This window comes from Balaenoptera ricei, chromosome 10, assembly GCF_028023285.1.
Source record: "Balaenoptera ricei isolate mBalRic1 chromosome 10, mBalRic1.hap2, whole genome shotgun sequence".
NCBI lineage: Eukaryota > Metazoa > Chordata > Mammalia > Artiodactyla > Balaenopteridae > Balaenoptera > Balaenoptera ricei.
Genome location: NC_082648.1, coordinates 51,223,902 through 51,249,054, shown reverse-complemented (window position 1 = coordinate 51,249,054; position 25,153 = coordinate 51,223,902).

Here is a 25,153-nt window from a genome sequence, read left to right as displayed (position 1 = left end):
CAAACAACCCAATTCAAAAATGGGTGGAAGACCTAAATAGACATTTCACCAAAGAAGACACACAGATGACCAAGAGGTTCATGAAAATGCTCAATGTCACTAATAATTAGAGAAATGCAAATCAAAACTACAATGAGGTATCACCTCACACTGGTCAGAATGGCCACTATCAAAAACTCTAGAAACAATAAATGCTAGAGAGGGTGTGGTGAAAAGGGAACCTTCCTGCACTGTTGATGGGAATGTAAATTGATTCAGCCACTATGGAGAACGGTATGGATGTTCCTTAATAAACTAAAAATAGAACTACCATATGACCCAGCAATCCCACTACTGGGCATATACCCTGATAAAACCATAATTCAAAAAGAGTCATGTACCACAATGTTCACTGTAGCACTATTTACAGTAGCCAGGACATGGAAGCAACCTAAATGTCCATTGACAGATGAATAGATAAAGGAGGTGTGGCACATATATACAATGGAATATTACTTAGCCCTAAAAAAGAAACGAAAATGAGTTATTTGTGGTGAGGTGGATGGACCTAGAGTCAGTCATACAGAGTGAAGTAAGTCAGAAAGAGAAAAACAAATACCGTATGCTAACACATATATATGGAATATATATTTTAAAAAAAAAGGTTCTGAAGTACCTAGGGGCAGGACAGGAATAAAGATGCAGATGTAGAGAATGGACTTGATGACACAGAGGGGGAAAGGCAAGCTGAGACAAAGTGAGAGAGTGGCATTGACATATATACACTACCAAATGTAGAATAGATAGCTAGTGCAAAGCAGCAGCATAGCACAGGGAGATAAGCTCAGTGCTTTGTGACGACCTAGAGGGGTGAGATAAGGGAGGGTGGGAGGGAGGTTCAAGAGGGAAGGGGTATGGGGATATATGTATTCATATGGCTGATTCACTTTGTTGTACAACAGAAACTAACACAGCATTGTGAAGCAATTATACTCCAGCAAAGATGTATAAAAAAATAAAGTGCCTGGAATACTTCAGTTATCCACGTAACTTGATCTCTCACCTCTGGGATCTTTATTTAACAGTCATCTTTCAAGTAAGGCCTTACCTGTCATCCTCTCTAACATTGTAGCCCTACTTTCTTCTATTTCCATGTTTTTTCTCCTTAGCGTTTACCACCACTTAACATACTATCTATTTCACTAATTTATCTTGCTCAGTATAATTCTCCTGCTTAACTGAAATTCCATGAAGGTGGAAAGTTTTACCTGTTTTATTCAGTGCTGTGTTCTAAAAGCCTAGAACAGTGCCTGCCATATAAAAGCTGCTCAATATATATCAGTTGAAAAAACAGATTTTAATGGAGAGCCATTAAAGCTGTATTAGTACAAGAGTGCATGGGGAAAGAATGAGATGAAAGCTGCAAAATAATTGGGTGTTCTAACTTACTATATTTAAAAAAAGGGACAGTTACAGAAAGATAGAGAAGATGAAAAGGCAGAGGGCTATGTCGCAGATGAAGGAACAAGATAAAACCCCAGAAAAACAACTAAATGAAGTGGAGATAGGCAACCTTCCAGAAAAAGAATTCAGAATAATGATAGTGAAGATGATCCAGGACCTTGGAATAAGAATGGAGGCAAAGATTGAGAAGATGCAAGAAATGATTAACAAAGACCTAGAAGAATTAAAGAACAAACAAACAGAGATGACCAATACAATAACTGAAATGAAAACTACACTAGAAGGAATCAATAGCAGAATAACTGAGGCAGAAGAACGGATAAGTGACCTGGAAGACAGAATGGTGGAATTCACTGCTGCAGAACAGAATAAAGAAAAAAGAATGAAAAGAAATGAAGACAGCCTAAGAGACCTCTGGGACAACATTAAACGCAACAACATTCGCATTATAGGGGTCCCAGAAGGAGAAGAGAGAGAGAAAGGACCAGAGAAAATATTTGAAGAGATTATAGTCGAAAACTTCCCTAACATGGGAAAGGAAATAGCCACCCAAGTCCAGGAAGCGCAGAGAGTCCCATACAGGATAAACCCAAGGAGAAACACGCCGAGACACATAGTAATCAAAGTGGCAAAAATTAAAGACAAAGAAAAATTATTGAAAGCAGTAAGGGAAAAACGACAAATAACATACAAGGGAACTCCCATAAGGTTAACAGCTGATTTCTCAGCAGAAACTCTGCAAGCCAGAAGGGAGTGGCATGATATACTTAAAGTGATGAAAGGGAAGAACCTACAACCAAGATTACTCTACCCAGCAAGGATCTCATTTAGATTTGATGGAGAAATCAAAAGCTTTACAGACAAGCAAAAGCTAAGAGAATTCAGCACCACCAAACCAGCTCTACAACAAATGCTAAAGGAACTTCTCTAAGTGGGAAACACAAGAGAAGAAAAGGACCTACAAAAACAAACCCAAAACAATTAAGAAAATGGTCATAGGAACATACATATCGATTATTACCTTAAACGTGAATGGATTAAATGCCCCAACCAAAAGACATAGACTGGCTGAATGGATACAAAAACAAGACCCATATATATGCTGTCTACAAGAGACCCACTTTAGACCTAGGGACACATACAGACTGAAAGTGAGGGGATGGAAAAAGATATTCCATGCAAATGGAAATCAAAAGAAAGCTGGAGTAGCTATACTCATATCAGATAAAATAGACTTTAAAATAAAGAATGTTACAAGAGACAAGGAAGGACACTACATAATGATCCAGGGATCAATCCAAGAAGAAGATATAACAATTATAAATATATATGCACCCAACATAGGAGCACCTCAATACATAAGGCAACTGCTAACAGCTATAAAAGAGGAAATCGACAGTAACACAATAATAGTGGGGGACTTTAACACCTCACTTACACCAATGGACAGATCATCCAAAATGAAAATAAATAAGGAAACAGAAGCTTTAAATGACACAATAGACCAGATAGATTTAATTGATATATATCGGACATTCCATCCAAAAACAGCAGATTACACATTCTTCTCAAGTGCGCACGGAACATTCTCCAAGATAGATCACATCTTGGGTCACAAATCAAGCCTCAGTAAATTTAAGAAAATTGAAATCATATCAAGCATCTTTTCTGACCACAACGCTATGAGATTAGAAATGAATTACAGGGAAAAAAACGTAAAAAGGACAAACACATGGAGGCTAAACAATACGTTACTAAATAACCAAGAGATCACTGAAGAAATCAAAGAGGAAATCAAAAAATACCTAGAGACAAATGACAATGAAAACACGACGACCCAAAACCTATGGGATGCAGCAAAAGCAGTTCTAAGAGGGAAGTTTATAGCTATACAAGCCTACCTAAAGAAACAAGAAAAAGCTCAAGTAAACAATCTAACCTTACACTTAAAGAAACTAGAGAAAGAAGAACAAACAAAACCCAAAGTTAGCAGAAGGAAAGAAATCATAAAGATCAGAGCAGAAATAAATGAAATAGAAACAAAGAAAACAATAGCAAAGATCAATAAAACTAAAAGTTGGTTCTTTGAGAAGATAAACAAAATTGATAAGCCATTAGCCAGGCTCATCAAGAAAAAGAGGGAGAGGACTCAAATCAATAAAATCAGAAATGAAAAAGGAGAAGTTACAACAGACACTGCAGAAATACAAAGCATCCTAAGAGACTACTACAAGCAACTTTATGCCAATAAAATGGACAACCTGGAAGAAATGGACAAATTCTTAGAAAGGTATAACCTTCCAAGACTGAACCAGGAAGAAATAGAAAATATGAACAGACCAATCACAAGTAATGAAATTGAAACTGTGATTAAAAATCTTCCAACAAACAAAAGTCCAGGACCAGACGGCTTCACAGGTGAATTCTATCAAACATTTAGAGAAGAGCTAACACCCATCCTTCTCAAACTCTTCCAAAAAATTGCAGAGGAAGGAACACTCCCAAACTCATTCTATGAGGCCACCATCACCCTGATACCAAAACCAGACAAAGACACTACAAAAAAAGAAAATTACAGACCAATATCACTGATGAATATAGATGCAAAAATCCTCAACAAAATACTAGCAAACAGAATCCAACAACACATTAAAAGGATCATACACCACGATCAAGTGGGATTTATCCCAGGGATGCAAGGATTCTTCAATATACGCAAATCAATCAATGTGATACACCATATTAACAAATTGAAGAATAAAAACCATATGATCATCTCAATAGATGCAGAAAAAGCTTTTGACAAAATTCAACACCCATTTCTGATAAAAACTCTCCAGAAAGTGGGCATAGAGGGAAGCTACCTCAACATAATAAAGGCCATATATGACAAACCCACAGCAAACATCATTCTCAATGGTGAAAAACTGAAAGCATTTCCTCTAAGATCAGGAACGAGACAAGGATGTCCACTCTCACCACTATTATTCAACATAGTTTTGGAAGTCCTAGCCACGGCAATCAGAGAAGAAAAAGAAATAAAAGGAATACAAATTGGAAAAGAAGAAGTAAAACTGTCACTGTTTGCGGATGACATGATACTATACATAGAGAATCCTAAAACTGCCACCAGAAAACTGCTAGAGCTAATTAATGAATATGGTAAAGTTGCAGGATACAAAATTAATGCACAGAAATCTCTTGCATTCCTATACACTAATGATGAAAAATCTGAAAGAGAAATTATGGAAACACTCCCATTTACCATTGCAACAAAAAGAATAAAATACCTAGGAATAAACCTACCTAGGGAGACAAAAGACCTGTATGCAGAAAACTATAAGACACTGATGAAAGAAATTAAAGATGATACCAACAGATGGAGAGATATACCATGTTCTTGGATTGGAAGAATCAACATTGTGAAAATGAGTATACTACCCAAAGCAATCTACAGATTCAATGCAATCCCTATCAAATTACCAATGGCATTTTTTACTGAGCTAGAACAAATCATCTTAAAATTTGTATGGAGACACAAAAGACCCCGAATACGCAAAGCAGTCTTGAGGCAAAAAAATGGAGCTGGAGGAATCAGACTCCCTGACTTCAGACTATACTACAAAGCTACAGTAATCAAGACAATATGGTACTGGCACAAAAACAGAAACATAGATCAATGGAACAAGATAGAAAGCCCAGACATTAACCCACGCACCTATGGTCAACTAATCTATGACAAAGGAGGCAAAGATATACAATGGAGAAAAGACAGTCTCTTCAATAAGTGGTGCTGGGAAAACTGGACAGCTACATGTAAAAGAATGAAATTAGAATACTCCCTAACACCATACACAAAAATAAACTCAAAATGGATTAGAGACCTAAATATAAGACTGGACACTATAAAACTCTTAGAGGAAAACATAGGAAGAACACTCTTTGACATAAATCACAGCAAGATCTTTTTTGATCCACCTCCTAGAGTAATGGAAATAAAAACAAAAATAAACAAGTGGGACCTAATGAAACTTCAAAGCTTTTGCACAGCAAAGGAAACCATAAACAAGACGAAAAGACAACCCTCAGAATGGGAGAAAATATTTGCAAATGAATCAACGGACAAAGGATTAATCTCCAAAATATATAAACAGCTCATTCAGCTCAATATCAAAGAAACAAACACCCCAATCCAAAAATGGGCAGAAGACCTAAATAGACATTTCTCCAAAGAAGACATACAGATGGCCACGAAGCACATGAAAAGATGCTCAACATCACTAATTATTAGAGAAATGCAAATCAAAACTACAATGAGGTATCACCTCACTCCTGTTAGAATGGGCATCATCAGAAAATCTACAAACAACAAATGCTGGAGAGGGTGTGGTGAAAAGGGAACCCTCTTGCACTGTTGGTGGGAATGTAAATTGATACAGCCACTATGGAGAACAATATGGAGGTTCCTTAAAAAACTAAAAATAGAATTACCATATGACCCAGCAATCCCACTACTGGGCATATACCCAGGGAAAACCGTAATTCAAAAAGACACATGCACCCGAATGTTCATTGCAGCACTATTTACAATAGCCAGGTCATGGAAGCAACCTAAATGCCCATCAACAGACGAATGGATAAAGAAGATGTGGTACATATATACAATGGAATATTACTCAGCCATAAAAAGGAACGAAATTGAGTCATTTGTTGAGACGTGGATGGATCTAGAGACTGTCATACAGAGTGAAGTAAGTCAGAAAGAGAAAAACAAATATCGTATATTAATGCATGTATGCGGAACCTAGAAAAATGGTACAGATGAGCCAGTTTGCAGGGCAGAAGTTGAGACACAGATGTAGAGAATGGACATATGGACACCAAGGGGGGAAAACTGCGGTGGGGTGGGGATGGTGGTGTGCTGAATTGGGCGATTGGGATTGACATGTATACACTGATGTGTATAAAACTGATGCCTAATAAGAACCTGCAGTATAAAAAAACAAACAAAACAACTAATACTAAACTTTCATTGGGTTATTTGTATGGAAATATGTTAATATAAATGTTTCAGACATTACATGAAATTTCTAAAAATCTTATATTTGTATTTGTATGGAAATATGTATGGAAATATGTTAATATAAATGTTTCAGACATTACATGAAATTTCTAAAAATCATATTTGTATTTGTATGGAAATATGTATGGGAATATGTTAATATAAATGTTTCAGACATTACATGAAATTACTAAAAATCTTATATTTGTACTTGTATGGAAATATGTATGGAAATATGTTAATATAAATGTTTCAGACATTACATGAAAAAAAAAAAAAAAAAAAAAAAAAAAGGCATTACGGGTCTCCCAATGTCATGCAGAAAATTCTTAATGTCATGTGACACATCTTGTAGTCAAGTAACTCTCCCAAATCCCTGACCTACTCACTAAACCTTCACCATGTAGCTGACTTTAGTGTCATTGGTGATTGTCTCAGTTTTTTTTCCTAAAGAAAATAATAGCTTATAACATGAATTGAGCATTTACTGTGTAATACATTAATCACTTGATATATATTTTCTCAATTAATTCCATGTCACCCTATTTTTCCAAATAGGGAAGCAGGCTCAAAAGAAACTAAGCAACTTTCCCAAGTGATATGACTGGGATTTGGACCCAAATTGTCTTTCTTCAGAGCCTCAGCTTATAACAATGATATTATTTTGCCTCCTAAAAGAGGCCATTTGGCATGAACTCCAAGTGTTTCTTGATAATCTTTCCTGTCTGTCTTTCCTGATATCTTAGCAGAAATGTTATTCCTTCTGTTCCAGGCTAATAAACCACTCATATTTTAGAAGCCCACCCTTCTTCTAATTATTTATTTTATCATGAACCTTCAATCCCTCTCTGTACACTGATGCCTTTTAAGCAAAATACAGACCAAAATATCTCCCATCTAAAAACAAAACAAGAGAAAATAAACATAAACAATAACTTTTGTTTCATCCTGTATCTACACACTCAGCTTCTCCCTGCAGTTACAGTTTTATTCTCTGTTTCCTTTTATATCAAGCATGAACTATATGTCTGGATCGTGTCTGAGCTATATATCTCCCCTTGTCATCGGCATTTCCTTATCAATTCACTCTTATTTAGCCTGACTTAGATTTTGTGCCCAACTTTCTGCTGAAACTATTTGTACTTCCTAATTATAAATTATATGTCATTCTTTTACATATTTTTTCTGCACCATTTGCTACTGCTTAAAGCTCTTTCTTTTGAGACCTTATCCTGTCTTTTATGATCTCAGTCTCGCCTAATCCCTTTTCTCCCTTTTTTGACAGTTTATTCTTCACTATTTCAGGGCTACTCTTCCATTACTTGCCCCATTCACATAGGGGTAACCAAGGTTCAGTCCTCAGCTTGAAACTGCTCTCATCCTATCTAACCCTCTTTGGCATTCTCTTTGCCACCCCCATAGCTTTAAGTTCAAATTTTATGACTCCTATTTATGACTTCAAATTTTATGACTCAAATTTATATCTCGAATATCCCTCACTCAGACCTTTCCCCTCAGGCCCACATCTATATTTCTCTTTGCCTATTGGACATCATAAACTAGATGGCAACAGACATCTCAAAATCAACAAGTCTAACAGTAAACACACGATCTAGCCTGTCACCCTTCCTCCAGTCAAAAAATCTACTCTTCCCCTGTTTTTCCTGAATCTGAGAATGTCCACCTTTCCCATTCAGTTGTACAGCTCAGAAATAAAAGATTCACCAGAGAGACTCCTTATTCATACCCACATTAAGTTGATTCTAAAATACAATCCTGCCTCTCAAATATTTCTGTATACTCTAATTTCTGCTTTTTCTCCAATTTTTTTTATTGTGGTAAATACACATAACATAAAATTTACTGTCTTAACCATTGTAAGTGTACATTTCAGTGGTATTAAATACATTCACATTGTTGTGCAACTCACCATCATTCATCCACATGACTCTTTTCATCTTGTTTTCATTTCCTCTTAATGCTATTGGCAATGCTTAATTGAAGCACAGGTTATCTCAACTGACTTATGACAATATCCAAGACCTCCTTTCTGGTCTGCTTAATTTCATTCAGATCCCTTCCCAATTTATCTATCCTTCATTGATGTGTCAGAGTAAATTTTCCGGAAATTAACACTGTTCCTCCATACTTACTCTTGATTGTTCTCTATCTGATCTCTAGGATAAGATCCAAATACCCTAACTGGCCATATAAGGCCAGTTTATTAGGTGACTTCCCTACTTATCCCTGTACCTTTATTTTTCATTACCTTGCTACCTCCATCCAATGTACATAGCACAAAACCCAGACAAGAACATGTGTGCACACACATGTACACATTTTATATTACTGCCATACTGAAATGAAATACAGTTATCTGATGCATCAGACTCTCTTTCTTTGCTGCATATATTTCTATTAGGCCTGCAACATTTCCATTAGGCCTGTTTCAAATCCTGAACACACAGATATATACGCACAATCCAGAGATAGAAATTTGCTATTATAAATTCCTAGGTTGCTGTACAACTCTGCTGTTTGCCCTAGAAAGAGTGAGTATTTATATTCATGCTAGCCTGATTTTCAGTCCAACTGGATGTTGGGGATATGCCTTAGCAAATAATAATGGAACTGTTTCTATAATCTCCTTGTTCTCTCATAATCTTAACATGTGCTTTCCGCCCCACCCATCCTTTAGAATGTCAACTAATTTTGCAATGGATACTCCAATTCCAGACCTTTCCTGCTATCATAAATCCTGTTGGTAACTGATTCACCACCCTATTCTTGCTTGTCCGTAATGGGAGGAGAGAACTTATTATTGAGTAAGTGAAGCAAGGACATTTTGAGTGATTATCCTCTACTTCTGTAGAAACCATGATACTAATTCAAACAAATAAACAGTAGGAAACACCAGGATCAGAAACTAGATGACTCATATGTTACCTCACCACAAATTCATCAACCTTTGATTTCTCTTTCTTGTCTAAGCTTCAGAAGGGCCAGATAGACCTTAAATATCCTGCAGCAGTGTCAAGGAGAGCAAGACCTGACAGACTGCTAAGCTTTCCAAGCCAGGAACATTTTTTTTTTAATATTTATGTATTTATTTGGTTGCACTGGTCCTTAGTTGCAGCAGGCGGGCTCCTTAGTTGCGCCATGTGGGCTGCTTATTTGTGGCACGTGGGCTCCTTAGTTGTGGCATGCGGGTTCCTTAGTTGTGGCATGCAGACTCTTAGTTGGGGCATGCATGTGGGATCTAGTTCCCTGACCAGGGATCAAACCCGGGCCCCCGGAATTGGGAGTGTGGAGTCTTAACCACTGCGCCACCATGCATGGCGTTCTCTTGCAACAAGTATCTTACTACTTAAATGTAGCATTAGTTAAATATAAATGTAAGTTCTCAACTAAGAGACAGACAATAGACGTTGCATTTGCTGCCAGTAAATCCAAAAGAGGAAAATTTAATTCACTTGATGGTTAGAGGTTGGAATAAGTCAAATATGATTCCTTGTCATGGGCCACAGACAAATGTACCCTCTCTCTCCAGATCTACTTGAATAGACTTCTTTCCAAAAAGTTCAGGTTATGTATCATTATGGTTTCCAGACATCCTTCTCTGACTCTCTCATCTGAATTAGAAGACATCTTTTTGTGATTCCTTTGTACTTATCTATCATAACATTTAATACACTGAGCCATAAATTTTCAACTTTTCTTCCTACTCCACCAGAATATGAAAAGGGGAATGGATTTTATTTAACTTGTGCTACTAGGGTCAAGCAGTGTATAATTGTACACTGAGCACAGTGTATAACTGTTAGTAAAATTAAAAAGAGGGAATGATGCAGGAAAGTGGGGAGGAAAAGAAGCAGAGAGGGAGGTCAGGAAAAAAAAGTGAGAGGGAAGGAAGTTCAGAATATGGACTTAAATCATTGAGGGTACAGTGACTCTCAAACTTAAGTTTCTAAGACATCTTGACAGGTAAGTTCATTCCTATTGTGATATCCTGATCTTACAATGTTGAAAATTACTCCACTGAGCAAGGGTGAGTTTTAATTCTGCTCTCCCGTTGACAATTGGTAGTAGTGATTACTCACCTTTCTGTGATAGTACAATGAAGCAATAATTCCATAAAGTCTTTAAGTAGATATTAGATGTCATACCATAACTCCAAAGCAACCATTATGGTCAATTAGGTGAATAATCATTGCTTTAAAAAGTCATTAAATGTTTTAATGATGGACATTAATAGCTCCTTTGGAGCTGTTAGTTGGATCAATAATTCATATTTTTAAAATGGTCAAAGTACATATTTTTACATTAGATTATTAGGGCTCCCTCAGTCAATATCTTCTGAAGAAGTAGATTTACATAGTTAGCAGTTTTGTAAGTAATTCAATATATTTCTATGTCAATCAAATAGACTGTGATAATTAAAATTAAACAGTTCACTCCTTCTAAACCTCTCTGATTGATTATGGAAATAATAAATATGTGGAAACTGATAAAGTAGAAAATTCTTATTATATTTTATAAATATTTTTAAATATTTAAGTATTTTAAACAATCATAAGAAATCACAATATTGCTGGGTTTTAGGCAAACACTTCTTGAAGTAAATCTTTCTAACCATCTGATGGAAAATGGTAATCACTGAAAAGAGACAACTTTATATATTCTCTATAGGAATTTTCAAATAAGTTTTCAGTTATATATAATTTTATATTGAGATTCAATAATACAGTTTTTGTAAATAAGAGATGGAATCAAATTAGAGTCAAATAAGTTGGGCAATTCTTACTTCATAGAGCTGTAAAATCCCTTTGTCTCCTTCTTACCTAGTTCCCATTGGTTTACATATTTTATTCTGGGTTGTTTCTATCATATTTCTAAGAATTATAGTCTTTTGTACATTCAGCAAACATTTATTGAATGACTACTACATGGAATACATTATGCAAATCTTTTTTCTTCAAAAATTATATACTTAACTAGTCTAATAACTCAGAATGCTCAATATTACCTTTTAAATTTTCCTACTGAAGAAATTTTGGTTGGGAGGGCTTTAGATGACTCTCTCATTATCGCTTAGAAGGTGATACCAGAACTTAGATTTAGTCTCCTGACCCCAGGTTAAGTGTTTTCTTACTAGTCCAAAGCTGCCCAGAATTACCCTTTCAGTACACCAGAATCTTTGACAAACCACTGTGAATCACTGCCAAGTGGATGAAGGATTTGGCACTCAGCATCACCCCAAGTCCCCTTTTCTTTTCCATTTAAACAATGACATTAGTGCAAAAGGTAGACTTTACAGAAAATCTTTCAAATGTCTATATTGCACATCTTAACACATATCACTTAAAAGCTCTTGTTTATTCTCCCTTTCAAATGTCCTCATTACCTGTGCCAATCCTAGTTTTCTTCTCACCTTAAATTTACCATTCTTGCCATGATGTGAGTGCTCCCCTATGTTCTCTCTCTCTCTCTCTTCCCCTTCTTCTCCCCTTCCCCACCTCTTTTTCTGTCTCTCTTCTCTTTCTTTCCCTTCTGATCATGTATGCATTGTTTCTCTTTCTCCTTTGCTTTTGTTTTTTCTTCTCACTTTCCTCTTCTGCTCTCCAGATCTCACTCTAACTCTCTGAGAATCTCATAATTCCTTATTCACTCCTATATAGAGCAATCAGTTCAGCTTTATCTTTTATTCCCAAATGTCAACACTCAAATTTATCAAGGCCATTAAAAACATTTAAAAGGACACTCCATTTAAAAGGACCAGACACCTAAAAAAGCAGTTTAGTGGTACCCTTCTATTACTGAAATAATCCTGGGGTGGTTAAGAAATAAACTAACAACAAACAGACAGAGAGGGAGGGACAGCTTTCCTCAAGGAAGATATTATTGAATTGAATTCTTCCATTTTTATGACCTAATGTTGGTGAATGTATCAAGAAATGTTAGTGGCAATGCAAACTAGAATAATATTTCTTGAGGTGACTGTATACATATCTAAGGTTTTAAAAATTATGTATCCTTTGTCCTACTAAAGTTCATTTTTAGTCTTATGTTCTAAGAAAATTATCAGACAAATCACACATTATCTAGAAAATCAGTGGAACACTGTTTACAAGCAAAACTGGAAGCATTAGTAACAGATGGTTGCATAAATTATGATATAATCTAACAGAATATGCTATGTTATTGAAGTAAAAAAGTATATATGTTTTGAGATGAAATATATGAGGAATTTATTTTCAGAAGTTTTTTTTTTTTTTTAAATCATGCTCCAAAAGAGTAGCTATAGTATGGTCCATTTCCATGTAATATCAAGATAATTAAGGACTGTATTATGACAGAGCAGGAAAATGAATATAATCATGGAGCAAAGAGACTATATGTGTTTTCCATGCAATAATAAAGAACAGCCTTTGATCCTCCTTATTGATAAAGATTTAGAAGAGTGCATTGACTAGATCAATAGCTGCACACCTAGTACCGTGTGCCCCATTATTCTGTCCAGTGAAGACACCTCATTTTGCATGGCAGTTGCAATTGGGGCTACCACTTGGCAAAATTTATGGAGCTCAACATTATCTGCCATTATCCATTCAGTTTTCGTAGGACCCAGCAAATGTGTTGACTGAAGATATAATGGATATCACCACCCCTAAACCTTTTAAATCTTTGATGGTGGTATTAATCCCCACGCTTCCTTTTGGGATGTATTATTGCTTCTGATTTACAATACTGATGAGTGAGGGGAGTTTCAGGGACTTCATAAAAGGGACTTCATATTCTTTTCAGGTCAGAGTTGCTGCATTCACAGTTACAGTGGAGTAAGAGAATATTGAGAGGTACCCAAGTGGATCACTTGTGTTCAACTCATATTCCTTCTACATCCATTTTGTAGAAACAGTACTATGTCCTCCTGGTGGTTAGGGTAAATTACTCCCCCAAAGAAGATGATTTCTTCTCTTGGTTCCCAGACACAAGGAGTACAAACTATTCTGGTGACCACCATAGCTTATAGTCCGATGGGACATTTACTGTGTCCCCTTGCAAGATGGAACCACCTTTGGAAACCAGGATCTCTACCCCTGTAGAGCCTGGAGTTGTGGGAATGGTAAACATTAGGTTCCTCAGTGGGTCATTTAGGATAATGACCCACTCCTGCTTCTATCCTTTTGTTCTTGGACCCATGTTCTTTTCCTACTGGGGAAACAGCACATAAAATGGTCTCTGATTTACTGCATATCTCATATCCTGAAGGGTAGCATACCATCCTTCTAGCATATGGTTCTGAACTAGCGCTTAAGCTGTGCCTTTGGAAGGACATTACAGTGCTCTATGAAACCAGCTTCTTCAGGATGATACAGTATGTGATGCAATCACTTGATCCCATTGTAATGGGCTCACTCTCATACTTTCTTTGCTGTGAAGTGCATGAAGTGTTGTGTAGGACTACCTACTTGTGGATCAGGCATTCCATAAGCCCTCCAGACAGTGGTGTTGGCTAAGACTCTGCGGACAGGAAAGGCAAGCACATACTTGGAATGGGTAACTCTATCTCCATGAGGATGAACTTCTGCTCCTTCCAAACAGAAGAGAACCAATTTAATCCACCTGCCGCTATGCCAAAGGCTGAGTGATGGTTTCTGTTCTTGATAGATTGGACATTTAGAAGCATTAGCATTAGCATTAGTTAGATGGACCTAGGAATGTTTGAATCCCTCCTGTTGGGCCCATACATAGCCTCTACCTCTGTCGTCAAGGACACTCCATTCATCTATGCATTATGCCATTTCTGGGGTGCTTATGATGAAAGCAGGCTAATCATTCTGTCTATTTGGTGTTTAGTGCATATTCCATGATGGCTGCTTTCTGGTTTTACAGAAATCTTTACATGCTTTGCCAACTCCTATTTGTCCATTCTATTACTCTAATAGCCTTCCTTATCTCTGATCTTCCAGTCTTATTTCAAGCACCTGCTCAGATGGCCATAACACTGGCCACTTCCCAAGACAATATATATTCTCAGTTCACATTTACTCTCCTTCCACACAAAATGTCCTTTCACATGTATGAACGCCAAGAGGGTTTAGTGAGTGTCATGCAATGAAACATTCTGGAGCCCCAGGACAGAAAATGAAACGTTCATGGTATGGAGCTGAGGAAAGGAACTTAAAGATTTCATCTGATCAAATGCTGCCAAATTTCACAGAATTTGTAATTGCTCCAGTGGCTGGAATAAAAGGTGGGGCTGAGAGGATCTGAAGCAATGCACAAGAAACCAACACCAAAAATTAAACTGAAGTCCTATAATGCAAATGCCTTTCTGAAAAACTATAACTTTTGCCATTATTAACCTAACTTAAAATTAACTACTGCCATGGCTAGTCTAGTTTGCTGAGAACAAGTCTCTATTAATGAAATCTAGAGAAGGTACTTGGTGAGAAAAGGAAAGCAGCGTGTGGATGAAAAGGGTATATGCTGGGGAGAAAACAAGTCATGGCCTTCATCAATATTAAGATCATTTTGCCAGGTTTATCTGTCACTGATTGTGGCCACCCTTTTTTATGCTTTATGTGTTGTTTGTGTGGCTGAGGTTGGTATGGAGATTTGATGATAAAATAAATACAAAAATCTTTGAAAGAGTTCTAACTGCAATTAAAGTTTTTATCCTGGGAGCATTTTTTTCTAATGTAGTGGTTGAAGAGAAATGGGTGAGGCCTCCAAGAATTAGCTGATTCATAAACTAACCCTTAAATAGCCAAGAATGGCTTGCATTTCCACCTTATTCAGATAGTCATATAATCAATGTGAGAATGTCAGGGTTTTCAGAAAGTTTGAGGCGATTGGTCTTGACAGTGACTTCCAGACTTTCCACATTGTAAATGGAATCACGTAAGTGAAATGACAGTTTTCACTGAGTTTGGAGAGAATTTTCCATCATTTTGCTCTGCTTTGGGATGTCATAATTCCCATATCATTTAGGTCACACTGCTTCACAGAAATTCAGTTAATTAATTGTGATTGGTTGGGATTTGAGCGTTCACGAGAATTTGCATTTTTTTGGCATTTAGAAGACAGTATCAGTACTGGTTCCTTGAGCTTTGTAAAGAGAGAAGAAAGACCTCAGAGGGACTCAGAATTTCAGTCAATGTTCACCTAAACTGGTCCTACATATATGTCCCTTTACCAAGCAAACTTTCCAGCTGAAGTACTGTCAGAGATTTTTTATGGTGTGTTTAAAAGAAAATAGTTCTCCATGAAGATGGTAACAAATGTTTCTCTGAGACAAGCACATGTTCATCAGTGGTCCCTTAAGGGAGCTGGACAGATTCAGGGTTTTGATGCCATTTCCTCTTTGTATAAACAGCTTACAGAAATTTGGCACACCATGGAAAGAAAATATGACTGGCCTGACCTCTATGAAGTGACCTTTATTAGCCATCTAGCTTTACACTATGCAACATTATTGGTGCTGCACTGAGCCAGTTCACAGGCCCCAGCTGTGTTTCCTTGTGAAGGCTGGTGTTAGATAGACGCAGTCCCTTCATGGGGGCTCCAAGCAGTGGGGATCTGTCCTTTCTCTTGTTTGGTCTCCTAGATTTTATACCATTAGTGGAAACCTAGATCCTGTGGTTATTCAATTTATAATATAAATGAGATACTCTATTGGAATGCACTTTGCATTTTGTGAGGGAATACAGTATAAATATCCAAGGTTTTATTTGCTGTAGATTCAAGCCCTCATTGTTTTTTTTCTACTCTTTTGTACATGTACCATGTAGAGTCTAACAATGTGAAAGAATAGTGAGCAGTTATATTAAGTACAAATAACCTTCATGTTTTACAGTACATTTATATACATGTTTATGTTGAAATTTTTCTAGAAACAAGGTAGAGTACAGTACTTTGGGCCATTATAGAGTCCATTACCTCTCAAATACTGAGCATGGAAATAATTTTCCTTTATCAAGTGGGCCAGCTGTGAAACAAATGATGTCATTAGGCTCATTTGTTTAGATGCATTTGATGAGTAATAAGAAGGTGTTATTTGTAGATTTTTTGATGATGGCCATTCTGACCGGTGTGAGATGATATCTCATTGTAGTTTTGATTTGCATTTCTCTAATGATTAATGATGTTTCATGTGTTTGTTGGCAATCTGTATATCTTCTTTGGAGAAATGTCTATTTAGGTCTTCTGCCCATTTTTGGATTGGGTTGTTTGTTTTTTTGATATTGAGCTGCATGAGCTGCTTGTAAATTTTGGAGATTAATCCTTTGTCAGTTGCTTCATTTGCAAATATTTTCCCCCATTCTGAGGGTTGCCTTTTCGTCTTGTTTATGGTTTCCTTTGCTGTGCAAAAGCTTTGAAGTTTCATTAGGTCCCATTTGTTTATTTTTGTTTTTATTTCCATTTCTCTAGGAGATGGGTCAAAAAGGATCTTGCTGTGATTTATGTCAAAAAATCTACAAACGATAAATGCTGGAGAGGGTGTGGAGAAAAGGGAAGCCTCTTGCACTGTTGGTGGGAATGTAAATTGATACAGCCACTATGGAGAACAGTATGGAGGTTCCCTAAAAAACTAAAAATAGAACTACCATACGACCCAGCAATCCCACTACTGGGCATATACCCTGAGAAAACCATAATTCAAAAAGAGTCATGTACCACAATGTTCATTGCAGCTCTATTTACAATAACCAGGACATGGAAGCAACCTAAGTGTCCATCAACAGATGAATGGATAAAGAAGATGTGGCACAAATATACAATGGAATATTACTCAGCCATAGAAAGAAATGAAATTGAGTTATTTGTAGTGAGGTGGATGGACCTAGAGTCTGTCATACAGAGTGAAGTAAGTCAGAAAGAGAAAAACAAATACCGTATGGTAACACATATATATGGAATCTAAGAAAAAAAAAAAAAAAGGTCATGAAGAACCTAGGGGCAAGATGGGAATAAAGACACAGACCTACTAGAGAATGGACTTGAGGATATGGGGAGGGTGAAGGGTAAGCTGTGACAAAGTGAGAGAGTGGCATGGACATATATACACTACCAAATGTAAAATAGATAGCTAGTGGGAAGCAGCCGCATAGCACAGGGAGATGAGCTCGGTGCTTTGTGACCACCTAGAGGAGTGGGATAGGGAGGGTGGGAGGGAGGGAGACGCAAGAGGGAAGAGATATGGGAACATATGTATAACTGATTCAGTTTGTTATAAAGCAGAAACTAACACACCATTGTAAAGCAATTATGCTCCAATAAAGATGTTAAAAAACAAAATAAAATTTTTTAAAAAAAAGGTGTTAAATTGAGTCCGATGGGAAGATTGCTAGGGACGTTGACACTTCTGTGACCTAGAGGTTGTTTGCTTTTAGTCATCTTGCTCTGACAGAGTTGCAGTAAAGGCCTGTATTTCTGTAGAGCTAAATATTCATACTTAAGTAGTGCCAGAGACTTCTAGAAAGACATTTCTCTTGTCAGTCATTTAATACTCCAAATAAACAGCATTTGCAACTAAAACTTTATAAGAATAAAGAAAATTTAGAAAAGCAGCTGAATTTTTTCTCTAAATATTACTTTATTCAATGATATTTTAAAAAGAGCATTAAATTCATCTACTGCTTTAAGTATATTTCTCCAAATATTTTGGGCTGGGAAAAAAGATGATTTTTAACAAGAGTTATATATTTTTTAATTCACATGGGTATTATTAAAAATGAAAGTGAATTAGTTTCATTCAACTTGGTTTTATATTAGAAGTAGCTTTGGGAGATGAGAAAAATGTATTAGTGTTGTTAATTTTACTCCTTAATAATGCACTGACTGATACTCATGCAATAATGGAAGTACTAAGTATATACTAAATCTTTTCCTCAAAGTATCCAGGAAAAATTAACCATGAACAGGTCATCGCTACTGATGTTTTGGGAAGGCTACTGATGTTCTGAGTTTTTAAATTTATTAGAAACTGATCTTGAAAGAGAAGTTACTAGATATAGATCATTTTGTAACAAACTTATGTTAAAATTAGTCACGAAAGACTTTATGACATTGTAATCATTTATTCAAAAATAGAACTCCAAACTATTGGTTAGTTGATGTGAAGAGTACTAGAAATTTGGTGAGGGGGGGTGGCATGCCAGTTATCAATGTATTGTCTCTCAGCTCTAAATTTACCTTCATTGCCCTGCTTGTGGTACTGCTATTCTCTCTGGCCAGCTGGCCCAGTGTTAAGCTTTTCCAGTTGAGGGGGCAGGAAGGACACAGCAGGAGGAAGGGAATTCTCGTACACTTCCTGCTGTGATCCTCTTCCTACTGGCTCCTGTGGCACCAGACTGGCCTGCAGAGCACCCACTGGAAGAAGCATCTCTGGGGAAGCCTTCCCACAGGTTCCTCAGGCCCTGCATCTGGTTTCCTGGTCACCATCCCGCATGCGCATTTTTCATGAGTTCCTCAGGTCCCCCTCCCTCACCTTCCACCCCAAGGTGATTTCTAAGAGTTCCATGGGTGCCCCACATGGCTTTTGGATAAGTTCAGCATCTTCTCCCTCCCTCCCACCCTTGCAGCAACTTTTAGCGAATTCTGTGGGAGTCCAACCAGCTCCCAGTGAGTTTAACCAGTGAACTTCATTAATATCATTGGGAAGTTCTCCACCTACCGGCCTCAGATCACTGACTATGGACTAGCTCTGGCTCTGGGGAATGCCATGAATTTTTTCCAACCTCCAGTGTGCTTCAATCACAGTCTCTGAAACAACAACCAAACTCCAGCCTTGGGAAGGGGCCCCCATCTCCAAGTTTGTTTTATTCTTGGTACTCTTTCTCAGCCATAGTGTATTCTTTAGAGTAGTTTTTTTTTTAATTCCCTTGAGTAGCTAATTACCTATAAGAAGTTTATATTTGTTTATATTAAACTTTCCCTGTTCAAATTACTGTGTGATTTCTGTCTCTTGATTAAACCCTGACTGATAAGGGGTTTAAAGAGAACTTAGTGGTAATTATAGTAGTTCACTGAAAGCTTCACTAAGGAAATGATTTAATCATTTTGTTTGAAGAATTTTTCTATTAGTGTAAAGGCACTATTTGGAAATATGACTACATTTTTAAATGCTTTCAAAAACTAGGGGGAGCTAGAGGTATTTATCTAGTAAATTTGGTTATTTTACCATGATTGAAATCTTATTTTCTTATTTTCACACTGTCCATTACTGTATCTTCCTGTTTTCCCCTTCTAACATTTGATGTAGATCTTGTTTATATTTTACGATTACTTTGTATATTTAAGTATCACTTGCCTTTAAATGTAACAAATGCATTTCCAATAAATGCACTTTTTCCCCTGCTCGGAAAACATATTCCCATTTCCAAAAGTATATTCTTGGTACTGTAAAAAAAACTATCCCCTAATAGATATAATTTGAAAACTTAGGGTTTTTTTTCTATGCAACTATATTAAAAAGTTATTCCTAACTTGCAGTCACTTGCCCACTTAATATTAAAATTATTTTGATATAACACAAATGTGAGTAGTTTTCTTAGTTCATTTTAGTAATACTTATTTTTTTAAATGTCCAGTGCTCTAGACAGATTCTAAATAATAAAAACTAGAGCAAAGACAGGCTGAATAGTCTGCTTACTGAAATAAAAATTAACTCCAAACATATGTGCACTATGTAGACAAATTAATTAAATGACGATTGTTTTGTTTAGTTTTTCTCCTTTCACTGCTGTATTTTATTTTCAAAGCTGTCTAAACCAGATGAGTAGACTATAGTTGCAATAATAGTAGGTCATGTCTGTACCCACATGAAGCTGCAGATGTGACATTGCCCACATCACAGCATTCAAGTTATATCTAGCTCCAGTTTTTCATGTTCTTTTTCATGTTCATATCTAGCTCCAGTTTCATGTTCAAACCCATGTGCTTGATCTTATTGGCAGTCCCCTCACTATCTTATCTTCCCACTTTAAGCCTGGTTTTGACTCCTCATTCCAGCCTCGGATTGAAATTTGTTTTCAAATATTTGATTGCTTCTTGACCAAGAGGTTACCTCAGCAACATTCTTGCACACTCTGCAACCTGCAGTCTAGACCTGATATCACCCCTGTAGTTGGCACTTGCTCTTAGAGTTCCAGTTGAAAAAGAAAGGGCTGTTGGCCAGGATGCTATGTCTTAACAATACTTAAAAAATCATGAAAACATGAAAACCAAACAAACGTCATGGTACTTGGATAAATTACTAAATTATCCAACTGTGTTTTGTGTCTCTTTGAACAAATCCAAAAGTATGTTTCAAATACTTAGGGTAAACACACACACACACACACACACACACACACACACACACTCTTTCTTTCTCTTTCTCCCTCCTTCCCTCCCTGTCCCTCAAAGACATGCATGCTCACGGACGTACACTCCCATACTTGCACATACACACACTGACAGAAATTCACAGACATTTGCTGCTGATATAAATGCCTAGAATCATAACTTCTCTCTGCTCCTTGCTTGGGAGAGTTGAGCTTTGAAGCCAGGAAAGTGGCCATAGTTTTTGGTCTGTGGGTATATTGAAGAGATGCCTCAGCAAAAGTCAAAGAGCAAGAACAGGGGTGAATTGTTCTTCTATATCTGTGGTTCTCATCCCTGGCTGCACATTAATATCACTTGGAGAGCTTTAAAAAAATTAACGTCTGGATCCAACTCTAGACCAATTACATTAGATACTTCAGTGGCAGGGCCTGGATATTAGCAGTGTTTTACTTAAGAGCTCTCCAGGTACTAATAATTTGCAGCCAGCGTTGAAGACCCCTGCTCTACTCTCCTGTAATTTTAATTCCATTGCCTCCAGTTTTAACTTCAGCCAGGCCTGCAGCAGCAGCAACCACCTTCTGTGCTGACTATTGTGTAGTTAATTTTTCCACTGCATTCTTGCTTGCTAACAATTGGTCAGCAAATATTATTGAGCACATACATGTGAGCACTTGCATGTTTGTGGTTTTGAGGACATAGAGGTGAACGAAACAGCAAAAACTCTTGTGTCGTTCAGTAGTGGGAGAAGGCAGACAATAAATACATAAACAAATACACACAGAATGTGCAGGTGGTAATAACTGCTATGAAGAAAAATCAAGCAAGATAAGGAAGTGGAGTGATGGGAACAAAAAGTAGGTACATGATGTTACACAGGATGTCATGGATGGTGTCTTTCATAAGATGACATTCAACAGAGAACTCAAAGAAGTGTCTGTGTGGATCTTGTTATTTTGGGAAAGAGCACTGCAGACAAAGAGAAACAGAGAGTTAGAAGATCCTGATTGCACACACTACTATATTTAAAATGGATAACCAACAAGGACCTACTGTATAGTTCCCTGTCCTACTGTATAGCACAGGGAACTCTGCTCAGTATTATGTAACAACCTAAATGGGAAAGGAATTTGAAAAAGAATAGATATATGTATATGTATAACTGAATCACTTTGTTGTACACCTGCAACTAACACAGCATTGTTAATCAACTATACTCCAATATAAAATAAAAGGTTAAAAAGAAAAGGTCTTGAGAGAACAGATTATTTTTAAGGGGTGCTCAGTGAAAAATGTTTAAATGTTAAGTCCACTAAGAACATAAGTTGTCTTTGTAAAAAATTTTGCCAATTGCATTTTCTTCTTTTTGTCAACTTTACTGAGGTTTAATTTACATTAATAAAATAAACACATATTAAGTGCATATTTTGGTAAATTTTGACAAATGTGTATACCCACTTAATCATTACCAAAATAAAGATATAGAAATTCTCTTTATCCCTTTTCATTCAAATTACCCATCCCTACCCCTAGGACACCACTGATCTTAGTTCTATCACTACAGATTCCTTTTATTTGTCTTACAGCTTCACTGAAATGAAATCATACCGTATGTATACTTTTGTGTCTCTGATTTCTTTCAGTAAGCATATATGTTGAAAATTTATCCATGTTAATGTATGTATAAATATTTCTTTTCATTGCTGAGTAGGATTCCATTGCATAAGTATATCACAATTTGTTTATTCACATGTTGATGGACATTTGAGCTCTTTTTTTGCTCTTGGCAATTATGAATAAAGCTGCTATAGACCTTTGTGAATAAGTTGTTTTGTGGACATAAGTCTTCATTTCTTTTTGGTAAATTTGTAGCAATAAAATTGCTGTGTCATATGACATTTAATTTGATAAATAAATGTCAAACTTCTGTTCAGAATGGTTGTATTAAATTACATTCCCACCAGCAATGTATGAATATTCCAATTGCTCCTTATCTTTGTCAACAATTTGTAGTCTCAGTATTCTTAATTTTAACCATTGTAATGGATATGAAGTTGTATATTACTGCCAAGTTTTCTAGACTCCTAGGAACCTTAGTGGGCATCAAGTCTATACTGGTGGCAGAAACAGGTCCCTCACCAATTCCATAGTACTGTGGTGGCCTCAGTTACATTGATTGCTTTAAGAATGATGTTATTTCTGATTGCAATTGTTACAAGAGTAGAGTACAGTCAGAATGAGAATGAGAGTTAGTAACAGTCATAGCATTTCTGAGAGTTCAAGAACAGATGAGGTCACATTCAGTCTCTGCTACTGACTGGTTGTTAAGTTTGTGGCAAGTCACAACATTTTTGAGCTTCATTTTTCTAACCTCTGAAACTGATTTAACAAACAGCAACTTGAAGGGTTTTTTTGTTCATGTTGCTTGCAGTATATATGGCTCATACATATTGAACAGTTTCTATGTGCCAGGCATTGTACAAAGCATTTAAAATTCATTATCTCATGCCATTCTGAAAACAACTCTTTATAGTATGGTGTATGATTATTTTTGTTTTCAGGTGGTAAGGCTGATGAACCAAGAGATGGCCTGATTAAAGTTATTTAGAGTACAAGTGGTAGAATAAGTCAGAGTTGGAACCAAGCAGTTTAATACCATAACTTGAGTACTTGACCACTGTATTTATTATCTCAACATCTGACACATTCATTTTACTTTGGGAAGCAGCAACTGCCTTTGTTTAGAAAAGTAAAGTCTAGAGACCCTGCATAAAGGCTGAAAAGCAAAATGTGCAAAGAAAAGGTCTGAATCATCATACAAAAAAAATTTAGGAGGGGATTGTTGTTTTTATTGTTCCACAGAGGTAAATGAGAAGAGAAGAGTCAGAAGAAGGGAGAGGAGATGGCTAGAAGCGTGAAGTGATTAAATGAGGACCTTTCTGGGACTATGTGGGTGAATGGGTCAATGGGCCAGTGAAACACCACTGGATAGATGGCTGAAAAACATGTTGAAAGCAATGCTGCCTATTTTTCCATATGGAGTTAATTGTGATGTTAATACACATGCATGCATATCCTCACTAACTTCGTGCCATTCACATGTAAGGTCTAGATAAAATTCAGAGGAAAGTGTCATTGTTAATAATAGCTTACATAACTTTTGCTGCTAGCCAAGAGGGTGAACAGTGACCAGATTTACTCTTCCACCTGAAAAGAGCTACAAAATTTGAAACCAATATATGAAACATCTATTTTCAGATATTGGCAGTCTTCCTGAGTTGAGGAGATTGAGTTGAGAGTCCAGTAAGGCCAAGGTAGTTAGAATTCACAGAGCAGAGTACAGTGTTTCATAGAGAATGATAGAAAAGAGAACAAATTTTAGAGATCTTCAGAGAGTCTCCCTAGAGTCTCCAGCTGAGCACTGATTACATGCCAGGAAACAACCCAAAGGCCAGGAAAAGAACCACCTGAAAGGAACAGAGGGCACACTCCCTATAAACTCACATAAGGCCAGAAATAGTTGGTGTTCCTACTTGCCAGAGTATAAAATCTTGAAATCAAGGTGTATTATGTAGAGTACCCAGAATGCTAACACCTCAGTAGTGAAATAAAATCATCCCTAGACTAAAGACTGCTCTGGTTCTACCTAATACAACTCAAAAACTGTTCCTAGTAGCATAAACTGTATCTTAGAAAACAGCTTAAGAATATATAGAAATACAAAATTTCCAGACCCAACAAGTTAAAATTCAATTAAGTATTACCAGGCATGAAAAGAAGCATTAAAATACAACCCATAATGAGGATAAAACTCAATCAATGGATACAGACCTAGAAGTGACACTGATTATACCATTAACAGACATGGGTATTAACACAGTTCTATACTATGTTCCATATGTTCGAAAAGGTAGAGGAAAGATGAATTTCATTAAGTAGAAACATGAAAGATATACAAAAAAAGACCAATGCTGAACCTCTAGAGATGAAAATTGCAATGTCTGGAATGAAAAATATACTGGAAGAGATTAGTAGCCTATTAGACACTGCAGAAGAAAAGACAGGTACATTTGGAAAATTAGTAATGGAAACTATCCAAAATGAAATAGGAATTGGAAAAAAAAGGCATTTTACACATATTAACTCATCTAATCTTAATAAAATACTAGGAAGGCACTATAATTTTCCTCATTTTACACATAAACACACTGCAGAGAGAAATTAGTTAATTAATCATACAAATTCACATGGTAACTAAATGCCTGAGCCAGTGTCAGAACACACACAGCTGGTGGCAGAATGTGTAACCTCACAACATAA